The sequence below is a fragment of the Schistocerca piceifrons genome, chromosome 8 (genome assembly GCF_021461385.2).
Source record: "Schistocerca piceifrons isolate TAMUIC-IGC-003096 chromosome 8, iqSchPice1.1, whole genome shotgun sequence".
NCBI lineage: Eukaryota > Metazoa > Arthropoda > Insecta > Orthoptera > Acrididae > Schistocerca > Schistocerca piceifrons.
Window position 1 is genome coordinate 28,935,847 of NC_060145.1, and position 17,244 is coordinate 28,953,090.

The following is a 17,244-nucleotide window of genomic DNA, read 5'->3' on the forward strand; positions in this document are numbered from 1 at the left end:
CAATAGCTGTGCGTGCGTATTCTTTGGTTGGCTGGGTGATTTGGGGGAAAGCACCGAACAACGAGGTCATCGGTGTGATTGGTATAGGGATGGATGGGGAAGAAAGTCGGCCATGCCCTGTCCAAGGAATTATCCCGAAATTTGCTTGAAGCGATTTGGGTGAAATCGAGGAAAACCTAAATCAGGATGGGCAGACGCCTGTTTGAACCGTCGCCATCCCGAATGCGAGTCCAGTGTACAAATCACTGCCCAACCTCCCTCAGTCGGCATATTCTTTCCATAGCATGTTTCAACGACCCATGGATGTACCTACAGCGTTGTCAACAATCATATTACATGGTAGGTGTTCCAAAAGCGATTTCTCCATGCTATTTCCCTCGGTCAAATTCAGGTAGATCGATCGCATTTCCCATTCTACACACGGACAGCACTCTCACTGATACTACAGGAACCATGCGTGTGTCTGACCAGCAGCCATTCCTCGCTAGGTGACGCTGCTATCACCTGGTCAGGTCTCTGTAGATTTCAGATCAGTGGTCATAATGTTCTCACTGATCAGTTTATACCGTGCCACCTCTGTTTCTGCTGCTGTTCTCTATTGATTACTGTTTAATTATGTTGTTTCCTTGAATTTCACATATTATTTCGAATATTTCTTGGACTACAGCAGGGCGGTAGTTCACTATTTACGCCAATATTCGTGTTGTTACTGTCACTGCTTTTCTAACAGGTCTACATCATTTTTGTGATCTTTTGATTACAATACATTTCAAATTAACTTCTCACAAGGTCTCTCGCTAACTGTCGCTTTCCTCTGTCCTCTTTCTATTGAATCAAAAATATCTAGAAACATTAGGAGAAGAATCCCACAGCCTACACGGTCAACAGGCAGTTTGTGAGCAGGTGAATGACTGTGGGGCGGCATTTCAGCGACACGGTCTGATGTCGTTTATCGGCCTTCATTTCCAGTCACCGCAGAACTGAAGATTGATTTCACCACAGTTACACTCCGTTTCATCAAAGTGATTACCCAAAATTCCTAGCATCTCCAATGAGTAACATCTTCTTCAGCGTTGTTCCACCGTCAATTCCTCTTATTCCTCTTTGAATCGCGAATGGTTCGCGGGAAGAACGATATGCCAGTAAGCCACCGTGTGGGCTGAAATCTCTCTGATTTCATCCTCACTGTCCTTTATCTTGATATACGTTCGAGGAAGCAGTACATTTATTGTGTGTTCTGGGAACGTGCGCTCTCCGAACTTGTCCTCCTCCTTTTCATTTAACGATTATTTACTCAGTACAGAACGTAAGCAGTTTTAAGTGTTTTTAAGGGTATCTTCATCCTCCCGTTGAGTGTATTAAAAAACAAATCGTTAGAATAAATATCTGACTGTGAAATCCATGCACCAGAAAGTTGTTTTTCTTAAGGCAGCGAGTCAGGTTTACAAACATAATGATATGAAACGTAATAACTTGAAGTAATTTAGATATTTATTGACAGTATCTTTCTACAGGTATGTTACTCCAAAATGTTTTTTTACACACCTAATTCATCCCACAACCATTGGTGTCGTGACAAACATCTAATCTATATTCCACTTATAGTCAAGTGTCTGGCAACATATACAGGGTGTTACAAAAAGGTACGGCCAAACTTTCAGGGAACATTCCTCACACACAAAGAAAGAAAAGATGTTATGTGGACATGTGTCCGGAAACGCTTAATTTCCATGTTAGAGCTCATTTTAGTTTCGTCAGTATGTACTGTACTTCCTCGATTCACCGCCAGTTGGCCCAATTGAAGGAAGGTAATGTTGACTTCGGTGCTTGTGTTGACATACGACTCATTGCTCTACAGTACTAGCATCGAGCACACCAGTACGTAGCATCAACAGGTTAGTGTTCATCACGAATGTAGTTTTGCAGCCAGTGCAGTGTTTACAAATGCAGAGTTGGCAGATGCCCATTTGATGTATGGATTAGCACGGGGCAATAGCCGTGGCGTGGTACGTTTGTATCGAGACAGATTTCCAGAATGAAGGTGTCCCGACAGGAAGACGTTCGAAGCAATTGATCGGCGTCTTAGGGAGCACGGAACATTCCAGCTATGACTCGCGACTGGGGAAGACCTAGAACGACGAGGACACCTGCAAAGGACGAAGCAATTCATCGTGCAGTTGACGATAACCCTAATGTCAGCGTCAGAAAAGTTGCTTCTGTAGAAGGTAACGTTGACCACGTCACTGTATGGAGAGTGCTAGGGGAGAACCAGTTGTTTCTGTACCATGTACAGCGTGTGCAGGCACTATCAGCAGCTGATTGGCCTCCACGGGTACACTTCTGCGAATGGTTCATCCAACAATGTGTCAATCTTCATTTCAGTGCAAATGTTCTCTTTACGGATGAGGCTTCATTCCAACGTGATCAAATTGTAAAATTTCACAATCAACATGTGTGTGCTGACGAGAATCCTCACGCAATTGTGCAATCATGTCATCAACAGAGATTTTCTGTGAACTTTTGGGCAGGCATTGTTGGTGACGCTTGCTTGGGCCCCATGTTCTTCCACCTACGCTCAATGGAGCACGTTATCATGATTTCATAGGGGATACTCTACCTGTGCTGCTAGAACATGCACCTTTACAAGTACGACACAACATGTGGTTCATGTACGATGGAGCTCCTGCACATTTCAGTCGAAGTGTTCGTACGCTTCTCAAGAACAGAGTCGGTGACCGATGGATTGGTAGGGGCGGACAAATTCCATGGCCTCCACGCTCTCCTGGCCTCAACCCTCTTGACTTTCATTTATGGCGGCATTTGAAAGCTCTTGTCTACGCAATCCCGGTACCAAATGTAGAGACTCTCCGTGCTCGTATTGTGGACGGCTGTGATACAATACGCCATTCTCGAGGGCTGCATCAACGCATCAGAGATTCCATGCGACGGAGGGTGGATGCATGTATCCTCGCCAACGGAGGACATTTAGAACATTTTCTGTAACAAAGTGTTTGAAGTCACGCTGTTACGTTCTGTTGCTGTGTGTTTCCATTCCATGATTAATGTGATTTGAAGAGAAGTAATAAAATGAGCTCTAACATGGAAAGTAAGCGGTTGCGGACACATGTCCACATAACATATTTTCTTTCTTTGTGTGTGAGGAATGTTTCCTGAAAGTTTGGCCGTACCTTTTGTAACACCCTGTGTTTGCAATAGCTGCATGAATGCGGCGGTGCTGATCTGCTACATTACGAACTGTGTCTGGTGCACATGAAACTTGATAAACCGTCACCGAAAAATATCTATTAGCGCAATGTCTGGGCATCCTGGGTGTCAGGCAACCTCTCCCTATTTAGCGCTCTGGCAACTCATGCTCCAAGAAAATCCCACACAAACGTGCAGAATGGTATGGTGTGCCATCTTGTTGAAAGATCACGTTGTGAGGAAGTTGTGGAGCTGCACACAGCTCCTTAATGTCTTCGTACTTTGTTTCATTAACTGTCGACTCTTCGTAGAGAAAAAGGAACCCTGCTCTTCAAAAACCCTCACCGTACATCCACTTTAGGGAAGACCCATTCGCACTCCATCACTACGTGGAAAGGTTGTGTTCCCCACATATGGCACCTGTGTACGCTTACCACACAGGAGGTATGGAATGAAGTCTCGTCCGAGAAACACACGAAATCGACGAACGCCACATTTTCATTTATTTTTGGCAGCATTGTCTCCACGGATGTCTTCCGTCACGGTATGTGCTCAGCACCGATTTTGTGACGAAGCTGCAGTGTGTATGCCTGCAAGGGCTACCTTTTTGGATTACATCGTGTACCGTCACGTGACGTAACTGTAACTGCCTACTGCCTGCTTACGAGGACTTCTCTGGAAAGACGCGCGGGTTTAATTCGGCAGTAGCCTGTGGAGCTGTGTGATTGGCGTGGTAGTGTGACGTCGAAAGCAGGCTCCTAGTTTCCCGAAACTACTTGTACCATTTCTTAAGTGTCACATAACTGATAACTTTGTCAGTTCATCATAGTCCATCCTCAAGCCATAAACGAGGTTGTGCCTGTTTAACAGACATTAGTTCCACCGGAGAAAGCACATTCTGCTGTGCAGACCATTTGACAAAGGGAAAATAAGCTGAAGAAGTGAATTGACATTTGGGTTAAGGAGGGCATTGGACTAGCGTAGTCCATGCAGGTGTGTTACCTGTACTGTTGCGGTGGTATAAAGGCTAGCACACGTACCGAGTAAACAAGGAAGCCGTATTCAAGTTCCGGTTGTGGTACAAATTTTAATCCATTTCTTCAGCTTTCATCATTATTGTAGATAACTTGTTGTACCGTTCCAATGTTTTATTAAGATGCTAACACGCAGAAATTATTAGCAAGGGTTTCTTCTCTTGCAGTTAATACCTCAGCTGGTGTCCAAAAGAAGAGAATGGACTAAACAGTGTTATTTCTTTAATTTTTTTCTGTTGTGTACCACGTTTCCCATTTTCCTTTCCTTTGTGCGGCTTGAACGTTATAAATGAGTGAGTGTGTGAACTAGCAGAAATCTTTAGGCACAGATTGTAACACTGCATGAATGGTCGTTCTGGGGTAGGGTAGTACCAACCCCCTCCCAAGCGTGAACAAGTTTAGCAGAGACCAAGTTTGCAGGTCAGGGCAAAGATGACACGTAGGTGCGCGTATTGGCTCTGTCAGGTTGGCGCGCCACCCCCACCACGTTTGTAAGCGGAACGGTTAGGCGAATTCGGTTGGAAGAGTACTTGTTCCTGGGTCGTGGTGCTGGACAGACATAGAGACGCAACTCTCGTTTTGGTAATGGTAACATAGGTGTTAGATTGTCTGAAATCTGCTCTGTAATGAAGTCCAGATGTTGAAAGCAGGTGCGAAATTACCACTGAATCCCATAAGGGAATTGATTTTCTTAATTTACTCGAATTTCAGTAGACCTTGCGTTAGTGCCTTGCTCAGGCAACGCACCATATGCCTTAAGCTCACGGTCACGTTATTGCTCTGTGCTTAACGGAAATTCTCCCATTCAATGTATTTTAATCTGCTCTTCCATTTACAGAAATATTTTGGGGATTTTTATTTATTTTCCATATGTTTTATTTATGAACTTGATTCCGAGCCACGTAGTCGGTTGGAGCAACCGCCGCATTGATAAATTGTAGCTTCGGTCTGAAAATATATCGTACACGATGAATAATCATACGATAGTGAGCGAGTGTAAAATAGGGAATGAACAATCGTGTGTGTCCATATTTTTCTGGGTTTCTGTTGGCAACTGAAACTTGGCCATGTGGGTTGAACAGCATTGAAGTGATGTTTCTTGCGCACCCCCATAACGCTTGGATTTCTTGGCGATGTTGTGCCACCTAGGAAAAGTATTGGATTTTAATGCCCATTGATTTGATAAAGATTTGCGAAATACTCTCCCACCCTGACCTAGTTTTGCTTTTATTGTCTTTGTGGAACTTGTTCTGAGTAATCTGTAGCAACTGAATGTAATAACCGAGGGTTTAGGTATAATTGTGCAGTTGCATAAAATTACATTGAAGCCAGGTCTGCGCTCCTCTGTCCCATTCCATAATTACGTGGCGAAACTGAGCCATGTTAACGACAGACTGGTTTTGATGATGTACATTGCAAGAGGAACACGACTAGTTCTTGAAATACCATCGGTACTGAATAAATATCAATTAATATCTACCCTCGCCTGATTATTTACTCCTTCCATCACAAAGAATGGTTGGTAGTCAGTACCACAGTCGAATTCTGGGTCATGAAAGCGAATAAAAGCTATATACTGCCTATTAAGCCCTGTATATGTGCCTTCTGTAATGGTTAAAAAAATGCGTTATCCGTTGCGTCCAAATTTCTACCGGTTCGTTGAAACCTTCCGCTGGAAATTATTAATACCCAGCAATAACTCGCAGGGGCCAGTAATTTCGAGGACAACACGAATTTAAGAAATCATTTACTACAGACGGTAGCTTGCAGGAGCGGTAGGTCATGTCAAAACGACGGTAATCTACCTAAATAGGTAGACTTTTACCACCACCAGTACTGCAAGGATACGTTGCACCCTGTATTTTTAACGGAAAAGAACACTTACCTTTCGTGACACATAAACGTAGAGTAAAACACATAATAGTGATTGCAGATACGTCAGCACAGCTTCATATCATTTATGTAACGCTTTGTTATCGTCGAATAGTTGCCGTAATTGTGGGGTGACGGTTTCCCAAATGTCCTGTAAGCGTAAACGAGAAATCAATACATGACGGACTTCTCCACAACACAGGGGTACTGCTATAGCCGAGGCCGTTCCTTAGCGCCAATGGTCCACCTCCTTTGTAACGACAGGTCTGCTCATAATACGAGATCGCTGTCAGCTCGTATGATTATTATTCCGTTTTGTAATTTCATTAGTATCAGACATCTACATCTACATCCATACTCTGCAAGCCACCTGACGGCGTGTGGCGGAGGTGTGATCTTAAAGAACCTTTATTTATTCATCAATGTCAACTTTGTCCCCTTCAAAGTAATCCCCCCCTCACACATTATACACTTGTGCCAGAGTGTTTTCCAGTCTTGAAAGTACTTCTAGAATTTACACTCGGTTACGGTGTTCATCTCCTTTAGCGATTGTGGTTTGGTCCCGTCAGTGGTGGAAAACGATGTCTTTTCACGGTAGTCTTCAGCCTTGGTAGTAGAATAAAGTTATAGGGGGCCATGTCCGATGGATATGGTGGCTGAGGCAACATAAAGGTCTTTTTTTTTTTTGCCAAAAAATTACGAACAAGGATTGATGTGTGAGCGGGAGCTTGATGGTTTCCACGAGTGGTTCGGACACAATTCTTGTCGTTTTCTGCGGATTGCTTCAGGCAAATCGTTCATAACACCCAGGTAGCATTCCTTATTGACAGTACGACCGTAAGGGAGATACACAGGATGCACTATTCCTCTGTAATCGAAGAATACGGTGAGAATGACCTTTACATGAGATCGGATTGTCGAAATCTTTTCGGTCTAAGTTCTTCAGGCATATTCCGTTGGGAGGATTGGGCTCTGATTACGACGAAAGACCCGTATACATATGTTTGGCCACCTGTTACAACCTTCTTTTGAAATTCTGGATCGTTGTCGACTGCATTCAGCAATTCCTGAGCGACGCCTATGCGACGTCGGTTTTGGTCCAAATTGAACAGTTTCCGAACAAAGGTTGCTGCTGCACTTTCAAGCCGAAAATATAAGAAAAGTTGCTTGGAATAAGGTACAGGATTTGGCGACATCATCAGCAACCTCTTCGAAGGCAATTCGGTGATTTTCATGATTTTTTTTTTTTTTTTTTTTACTGCTTCCGCATTGTCGTCAAAAATTTATGTGCTAGGGAACCCACGCTGTTGTATTCTTCTACAATTTATTGAACGTAACTTCTTCTACAATGCAATAGCTGGCTGTACAATAGATGAGGATGCCTGTCGATCTAGCCAGAGATGGGTTCCTCTCGGTCGGCTGGTACTTCGATCTGCGGTGCAGTACAGCTGCTTCGGTGATGTCTTCTTGGGGACTTTTATAGTGGTTGCCATTAGCAGTGGACGAAGATTGGTCTGCCTTCGACCAGCTGGGCTTATTTAGTGAGCTGGAGCCACTAGAAACTCGGCGTAGGAATCTGTAATCCGTGGCCGGATATGTCGCGGCGACCTCTGCAAGGAAAGTTTCCTATTAATCGACTGGAATCTTCGGCGTGTTACCTGATGTCTTCGCCTGTTTGGCTGTTGGTTTGTTTCCCTCATAACGTGGCTGTTATGCGGTGCTGCCTGCCATTTAGGGAAACCCGATGGCAGACAGTACACTCCTCCCTTCCCGGGGGGGGGGGGGGTGGGGTGGGGTGGGGGGGAGGGGGTGAGGAGGGCGTCGACGTCCTGCTCGGCCTTGGCGGCCTCGTGGAGGAAGCGGTGAAAACTCGCCCCCGCAGAGTAGGGCGCGGGGTGGCGGGCCAGACAGGCGGAGCTGCGTCACGGAAGAGGCGGGGAAGCCGGCTGCGACAGCGCCAGTGGCATAGGTTCATCGACGTACGCGGGATGCTGACCGGAAAGTGGACTTTGCGGGCGTCGCTGGCTAGGCTGTGACATCGGCGGCGGCGGTGCCAAGGGCATGGGGGCATCGGCAAAGATGGCGGATGACGCAGCCGGTCGGGCCGGAGGAGGGGCCGGTGGAGCCTGCAGCCGCTGTGGAGACGATGGCTGTTGCTGCTGGACGGGGTCTGGCGCCCCTGCACGCCGACCGTGGGTGGAAGGGAGCACATCCGGGCGGTCGGAAGAACGCGGCGGTGCGGCTTGCGGGAAGAAGACGTGGTCGGAAAACCCTGATACTGGCGCCGGAGTTGGTTGCGGTGCCGGCAGACCACTGTGCCGGCGAAGCGGACGTCCAAGAGCTGACGGCCTTGCGGCCGGACGATCACCCTCTGAAGCCATCCTGCTCTCGGTCCGAAACCTCGCGCCCAGGTAAGGGATCCCGGAACAAAGTGTGGTGTAACGATGTAAGTTTCTTATAAATGATTTTCTTTCGACATATGACCATGTGTAGACTTCGTCACCTACGTCAGTTACAGCCCACTTCAATATTATTTATACTCTTTTTAAATTGTCTCAGAATAGTTCGTGAACGAAACACTAAAACATCATTTGAGTCGTATGCGCAGAATTACGTCACTCGGGCCAATTGGTCTGCGTAAACTTTTTTCAATTTTAGATGTCGTTTGTTTCTCCTCAGAAATTATTTTGATACACGTTATCTGATTTAATCGATATTAGAACCACATTGAATAAACTTTTGAGATTCAAAGTCGCGACGAACGCTGTCAAAATTCAATAATCTTGTCAAATATATTATTAATTCATTCACATAATTCTTCATAAATAAATCCTCGGAACACGTATTTCAACTTTAATAGCATCCACTAGTTTATCTTCCTACATACAGACGTGAACCTGAACCTTGACGAGACAAAACTAACATTATCAATAAGATTAAACTCTCTACGACGTCATTGTTGTACAAAACATTACAAATTATTCATTTTCAATTTTTTAGAAGCACGACGCAACAAATCGGTTTCAGATTCTTTTGTCGCTCTTTGGCTGTCGACCCGCGACGTATAGTGGCCAGCAATTTTCTCTCTGGTCCCGGCACCGAAGATGCTGTTTCCGTTCGTTGCGCCGCCCTCTCCGTACATGAAACATAAAAAATAAATACAAAACTTTAGACAATTCACAATAATTACATAAACAAAACTAAATTAAACTTATATTCACCTGCAAACTGGCCTGACACTGGTGGATGGGTGACGCTTCAATTTCGCGTCCCACTACAAAAGGGAACCTGTGAAGTCGGAAACAGTTGTTTGGGTCCGGGCCGGAGGACGTGCAAAAAGGTTCGAGGTTGCCGGCCATGCAAAAGTTCCGCCAAGCTACAGGAGCCGATGGGCGTCGACCGATAGGAACTGAGGAACAACGACAGCGACTCGTCCAACGTGTGGGCGGAGGCATATTTTGTCCTTTGGGCCTTCAATGTCCGGACGAGACGTTCGGCCTCGCCATTCGATTGCGGGTGACAGGGTGGAGTGAGGACGTGGTGGATGCCATTGGAAGAACTAAACGTCGCGAATTCCTGGCTCTGGAATTATTAGCGGCAATCCTTCCAAGGGAAAAACTATCTGGAGAGCAGCGATTGTCGCTCCCGAAGTGGTGCTGGTACAATGGGTAACGAACGGAAAATGTGGAAAGGCATCGGTGACGAGAAGCCATTGGTAGCCAAGGAAGGGGCCGGCGAAGTCCAAATGAATGCAGTCCCAGGGACCCGCCGGCTTAGGCCAAGAGAGGAAGGTTTGAGAGGGCCGGGACAGCTCTTGGGCAGACGTGGAGCAATTCTGAATAGTGTGAGTAACGTCCCTGGTAAGTCCGAAACGATCGACGTGACGCCGGGCCAACGCTTTGGGGCGAGCGATTCCCCAATGGCCTTGATGCAAGAGACGCAAGGTTTCAGTCCGTAGATGCTGGGGAACGACCACACGCGGAGTGGACGTGGGTCTACTTACAATAGAACACCATCCACCGCCGACAGCTGATGGCGGATAGAAAAGAAGAACCGAAGGTGCTGCTGGTCGCAGGCGGGGGCACAGCTGGGCCACCCACACAGTATATAGGAGCGGACACGGCGCAACAAAGGGTCACGCGTGGGCGCAATGGCCACCATGGAGGCCATTATGGGAAACCTATGCAGGGTGTCGTGGATCGCTTCATCAACTAGGAACACGAGGACATCCGAAGAGTCAAACACAGGGTCGGAACCAAGAGGAAGGCGGGAAGGAGCACCCGTGTTGTCTTGCTGGGAGGTGGACTTAAAATGCAATGTGTAACGGAATTGCGAGAGGAACAGGGCCCATTGTTGAAGCCTCTGAGACGTCTTCGTAGGAAGCCGGGCCTCCAGAGAAAACAGGGAGAAGAGGGGCTTGTGGTCAGTGACGATATGAAAGGCCTGTCCATATAAAAAAGGCATGAGTTTGGAACAGGCGAATACGATAGCCAATGCCTCCTTTTCGATCTGAGAGTACTTCAGCTGGGTGGCAGTTAGGGCCTCGGATACAAAAGTACCGGACGTTCTGTCCCATCGGGAAGCATGTGGGAGAGGACAGCCCCGACCCTGTAATCAGAGGCATCCGTGGCCAGGAGCAACGGCAGAGACGGATCAGATGGCATCAGGCAGGAGGCCAATTGCAACTGGCGTTTGAGGGTGGAAAAGGTCGTCTGACAGGTCGGGGACCAACTGAAGGGTACATTTTTGCGGCATAAGTGATATAAGGGGGCCGCCACCTAAGTGGGCGACGGAAGGAACTTCCGGTAATACGATATTTTTTCAAGGAAGGATTTCAGCTGATGGATGTCCCATGAGGGAGGCAGGTGGTGTATGGCGTCCATATAGGAAAATGACGGAGAGATGCCTTTATGTGAAATAACATGTCCTAAATAGGAAATAGAAGGTTGAAAGAAGGAACACTTCTCCTTATTGCATTTTAGCCCAGCCTGGCGTATGTGAAGAAACAGCTGACGCAAGTTGCTAAGATGGGCTGCAGCAGTAGGGCCAGTAACGACAATGTCGTCGAGGTAATTCATACAACCGGGAATGTCCTGCAGAAGTTGTTCCAAGAAGGGAGGGAAAATGGCCGGGGTGCTAGCCAGGCCAAACATGAGGCGTGTGACTTACAACAGGCCGGCAGGCGTATTCAGGACGGTGAGGGATTGAGAAGTTGGCGGTACGCCTCAGCGAGATCAATTTTGGTTAAGTAACGACCACCAGCCAATTTACGGAAGAGATCGTCAGGCCGAGGGAGCGGAAAGTCGTCCACCTGTAGCTGGGGGTTGAGGGTCGCCGAGAAGTCGCCACGGAGACGCCTGCCTGGCTTCTGGACGATGACGAAAGTCGTGGCCCAGGGGCTGAACTGAACAGGCAGGAGCACCCCTTTCTGTTGCAGACGGCCCAATTCGTCGCACAGCGGCTGCTGGAGAGCGATGGGGACCTGTCTCGCCCGGAAGTATCGAGGGCAGGCTAACGGCCGGAGGTGAAGGGTCGCTGCAAACCCCTTGGCACGCCCGAGGCGGGGGAGAAGAGATCGTGGAAATCAGTGCAGAGAGAGTCAAATTTTGGAAACGGCACCTGTGGAGAAACCAGGTGTACATTATCGTCGATTGTTAACCCGAATATTTGGAAAGCATCCAACCCAAACAGATCGGTAGCATCGGAACTGTTGGCTACCAGAAAAGAAATCGTACGACTGACACATTTGTAAGAAACCACCATCGGAACTGCCCCAACAAAGCGATTTCCAATCTGTTGAATGTAAGGAGGCGTCGAGGAGCCAGTTGAAGGCTTGGCGCTCCTGAAACGGTGTAGGTCGTGTAACTGAGCAGGGAAACCGCAGCCCCTGTATCGACCTGCATTCGAACTGGCTTACCCAAGATGGTGACTACAGTATACAGCTTGGGAGACGCCGAAGACACAACTTGGTTGATGTCCATGGACACCTCGGCGTCAGAGTGCCTGGAGATCGGCGCCGTGGCAGAGCGACAGACAGATGCAAGGTGCCCGCCCCGACCGCAACGGCGACACGTCGCCCAGCGGTCAGGACAATCCTCGCGTTCATGCTGGGAGTAGCATCCCGGACAATATGGAAAGCGCAGGGGTTCCCTTCGGCGGCGTTCCTATCCCGGCGGCGGCTGCTGGTTGTCGTCCTAGAACAACCGTCTTTGTTTCTTTTCCGTACGCCGAGATGATGCGGGGTGTTGCGCTGGGGAGTGCGGCGTGAAGGTACCTATATGGCCTCGACGTCCTCCTGGACGTCGGAAGCCTCTTCTCGGATGGCTGCGACGTCGGCCCAATTTAAGTGTCCTCACTCCGATTCCCAGTCTGTGTTGACTCGTTGGATTCGTTGGTCTGTGGCCGACGATCCCTTTTTACCGCCAGTGCTGGTCCCGATGCTCTACTGAGTTGAAATCCCGTGTCAGGTCGCTACTCATATGTATTTCTACTACTTCTTTAAACAAAGAGTCTCAGTACGTGGAGGCGGACGCAATTGTATCTCCGTATCCGAGTCAACACAGACGCGAAACTGGGCGCAGACACACTGCCCTAGCTCGTGGTGGTCTGCGATTTTCGTCCGCGCGTTTCTCGCGTCGCGCATACGAAGAACGTGGCCCGTTTCTCTGCTGGGAACACTGCATGTCGCCATACTACACTACTGGCCATTAAAATAGCTACACCAAGAAGAAATACAGATGATCAACGGGTATTCATTGGACAAATATATTACACTAGAACTGAAATGTCATTACACTTTCACTCAATTTGGGTGAATAGGTCCTGAGAAATCAATACCTAGGACAACCACCTCTGGCCGTAATAACGGCCTTGATACGCCTGGGCATTGAGTCAAACAGAGCGTGGGTGGCGTGTACAGGTACAGCTGCCGACGCAGCTTCAACACGATATCACAGTTCATCAAGAGTAGTGACTGGCGTATTGTGACGAGCCAGTTGCTCGGCCACCATTGAACAAACGTTTTCAATTGGTGAGAGATGTGGAGAATGTGCTGTCCAGGGCAGCAGTCGAACATTTTCTGTATCCAGAAAGGACCGTATAGGTTCTGCAACATGCGGTCGAGCATTATTCTGCTGAAATGTAGGGTTCCGCAGGGATCGAACGAAGGGTAGAGCCACGGGTCGTAACACATCTGAAATGTAACGTCTACTGATCAAAGTGCCGTCAGTGCGAACAAGAGGTGACCGAGACGTGTAACCAATGGCACCCCATACCATAACACCGGGTGATACGGCAGTATGGCGATGACGAATACACGCTTCCAATGTGCGTTAACCGCGATGTCGCTAAACACGGATGCGACCATCATGATACTGTAAACAGGACCTGGATTCATCCGAAAAATGATATTTTGCCATTCGTGCACCCAGGTTCGTCGTTGAGTACACAATCCCTATCGCTCCTATCTGTGATGCAGCGTCAACGGTAACCGAAGCCACGGTCTCTGAGCTGATAGTCCATGCTGCTGCAAACGTCGTCGAACTGTTCGTGCAGATGGTTGTTGCCTTGCAAACGTCCTCATCTGTTGACTCAGGGATGGAGACGTGGCTGCACGATCCGTCACAGCCATGCGGATAAGATGCCTGTCATCTCGACTGCTAGTGATATGAGACCGTTGGGATCCAGCACGGCGTTCCGTATTACCATCCTGAACCCACCGATTCCATATTCTACTAACAGTCATTGGATCTCGACCAACGCGAGCAGCAATGTCACGATATGATAAACCGCTATCGCGATAGGCTACAATCAGACCTTTATCAACGTCGGAAACGTGATGGTACGCATTTCTCCTCCTTACAAGAGGCATCACAACAACGTTTCACCAGGCAACGCCGGCCAACTGCTGTTTGTGGATGAGAAATCGGTTGCAAACTTTCCTCATGTCAGCATGTTGTAGGTGTCGCCACCGGCGCCAACCTTGTGCGAATGCTCTGAGAAACTGATCATTTGCAAATTACAGCATCTTCTTCCTGTCGGTTAACTTTCCCGTCCGTAGCATGTCATCTTCATGTGTAGCAGTTGTAATGGCCAGTAGTGTAGTTGGTCTACGCTGACATTATAGCTCCTTCTCTGGGCGTCCTCGCTTTTCTAGCGAGCCAGTGTATATACAGACGAGCCAGCGCATCAACACGCCAGTAAACACCTGAAGATGACAAACAGCTCTCTGATTCAGATATTGTGCACCTTCTGCAGCAGTTTGCGAGCCATTGAAGCAGTCATTACGCCGACGTCTGAAAAAGCGCAGCATAATTGCTGTTCGAGGTAAGCTTTAAAATGATGTGTAAGGCTGATACAGACATTTCCCCGTAACAGCAACATTTTGCTATAGTAATCGGTCTATCGTTGTGACATTTCAATCAAATTTGTACATCTCCTATGAAAACATCCAGGCTGAGAGACCTTGGCTCGATACATCAAACTATTTACCTAACGTTTCATCTTCGTTTGTGAAAGATAAATTCAGAAATAAAACATTAGCAGTCTGGTTAATGTCAGTAAATAATTTTGTGCATCTATCATTATTATTCTTTACCGAAACTTCAAGAAAAGTAAACACCAGCCTTCCGGTCCGTCATCGAATTATGAAACTGTGCAATAATGAACTACTTTTAGTTTAAAATTTGCAACGAAAGATTCACATGATTCCTTAGGGCAATAATATTTATTTGCATATTACATAGAAGAAGTAACTAATATTGAAAATCATCAACATATACCAGCACAATGCGAAACGTATTTCCAGCCTGTCCTCCTGGAGATGCTGTCTTGCAGATTCCGCAACGTCAAACGAAGTACTACCCGTGTCCACGCACTCGTACGCTGGGTTTTCCCAGAAACACGAATTTGGCACCGCGTACTATGTCCACATCGACAAAATAGTGAAGGCGTTTTCCGACAGAACGTAGTGCATAGTCCGCCAGCACTTTACGTCAGGCATGAAACACCAGATGGTTCTATGTGAGTCTGATTCGTTGTATGCTGCGTTTTGCTGCAGCAATTTCTGTAAGTCAGGTAAATTTCATCTGCAAAATGGCAACAAAGTGTGCTAGAAAGCTACAGTGCGTTTCAGTGCCGAGGAAGATGAACTGCTAATTAACGCAGTGTCAAAAACATATTCCTAACTGTTTCTCTGAGCTTGCGTAGTTAGAGAGGGAACATTCCTCCTCTTTGCAGTTCGCTATATGTTCAGCTATCAGGAAACGAAAGAGTTTCCTTTCTTTTTCTCTCACGCGTTCTATCAATACTGTACAGTGTATTATCTCTTTGGCTAACGTAACAACGCTGTGAATGCTCTTCCTACACATCAAGTGTGAAATGAACAGTTAATGCGCTTGCGGTGTAATTTTCGTGGAAAATACAGTTGCTTATAGTGTTTAACTCCCTGTCTAAGAGAAACGCTTGATGCTGTTCGCTCGGTGCAAAATTCCTTCTCCTAAGGAGTAGGTGCACCACACAATTTACTCAAACGATATATTGCTCCCTAGACTTCATTCTAAACGTTTCTTTGTGTTCCAGTATCATTTATGTCTACCGATCTTTTATTAGTGTAGCTACATTAAGAAGACTCTGTTCCGGCCATTGGCTTCATAAACCGTATCTCTTCAGTCTCTAAAACTCGGTAAAAGTTTAAATTTATAAGGAAACAAAGTACTACCAAAACATCAGAAGTATTAACCAGAATAAGTAGAATGTATTGTCTTCTCTAAGACCCTGTCAAGTCCTACCGTTGTTAAGAAACACAACTTCCAGTAAGCTGATGTCTCCACGCACTAAGGTGAGACCTGTCGCCACGTAGCAAATTTTCAGTCACGAACACACTGCCTTTCTGCAGAAAAAACTCAAAAGAACGGTATGGTAATTAAATCGACACCCTAGCTGTAAAAACAGGCGTCGATATACATCATTCGGGCATGTTGAAAATGTGTGCCCCGACGGGGACTCGAACCAATGATTTTCTGCTTACATGATAGACGTTCTATCCATGTGAGGAACCGAGGGCACAGAGGATGGTGCGCCTGCAGGGACTTATCCCTTCCCGCGAGACCCACTCTCCCAACATGACCACACCACTACTTTTGTAATGCGCCCAATAGATGTTTGCGATGTAAGCAGGAGATTCCGGGTTCGAAGCCCCGGTCGGGGCACACATTTTCAACATATCCCCAACGATGTATATCAACGCCTGTTTGCAGTTAGGGTGTCGATTTAATTATCATTTCATTCTAGAGAAGCTGCTAGGTCATCAATGGTATCTGTTCTTTCGGGAACAGATACTACTTTCATATATAGTTAAAATATGGCTTCCCGGCCATTGACCTTCTTGTGCGAACGCACACGCTATGCCCCAACTCGTACGGGAGTGAGTAGATTAATCTGCCTCGAGTAATGAGTGTGATGGGAAATTAGGCGCACTACGAATGTAGTGTTGTGGACGTGTTGGGAATGTGGGTCTCACGGGGAACGTGTAAGGGATAAGTCCCTGGAGGCGCATTATCCGCTGTGCCCTCGGTGGCTGAGATGGATAGAGCGTCTGCCATATAAGTAGGAGATCCCGTGTTCGATTCCCTGTCGGCGCACACATTTTTAATATGTCCCCAATGATTTATATCAATGCTTGTTTGTAGCTAGGGTTTCGATTTAATTATCACTTCATTCTACAGGAGCTGCGCGGTCATCTATGGTATCTGTTCTTTCGGGAACAGACCCTACCTTCATATAAACTCCAAAGATATTCAATGATCATTTAATGTCGCAAACCGCCGCCTTCAGTAGTTGAACCCCGTCCCAGAGACCCCATGACTCCCGTACTTCTCTCATGAGGACTACTAGCTTACTCTCGATGTCGTGAGGTGCCGAATCACTCCCCGAATTCATTTTACCACACAGATCTTTCTGTGAGTCAGTTTCCAAAGCACAATGTGTGCACTTCAGTTGAGCATAACAAGAAATGTTAAAATGTGTGTGAATTTCTAAGGGACCAAACTGCTGAGGTCATCGGTCCCTAGACTTACACACTACTTAAACTAGCTTAATATATGCTAAGAGCAACACACACAGCCTTGCCCGAGGG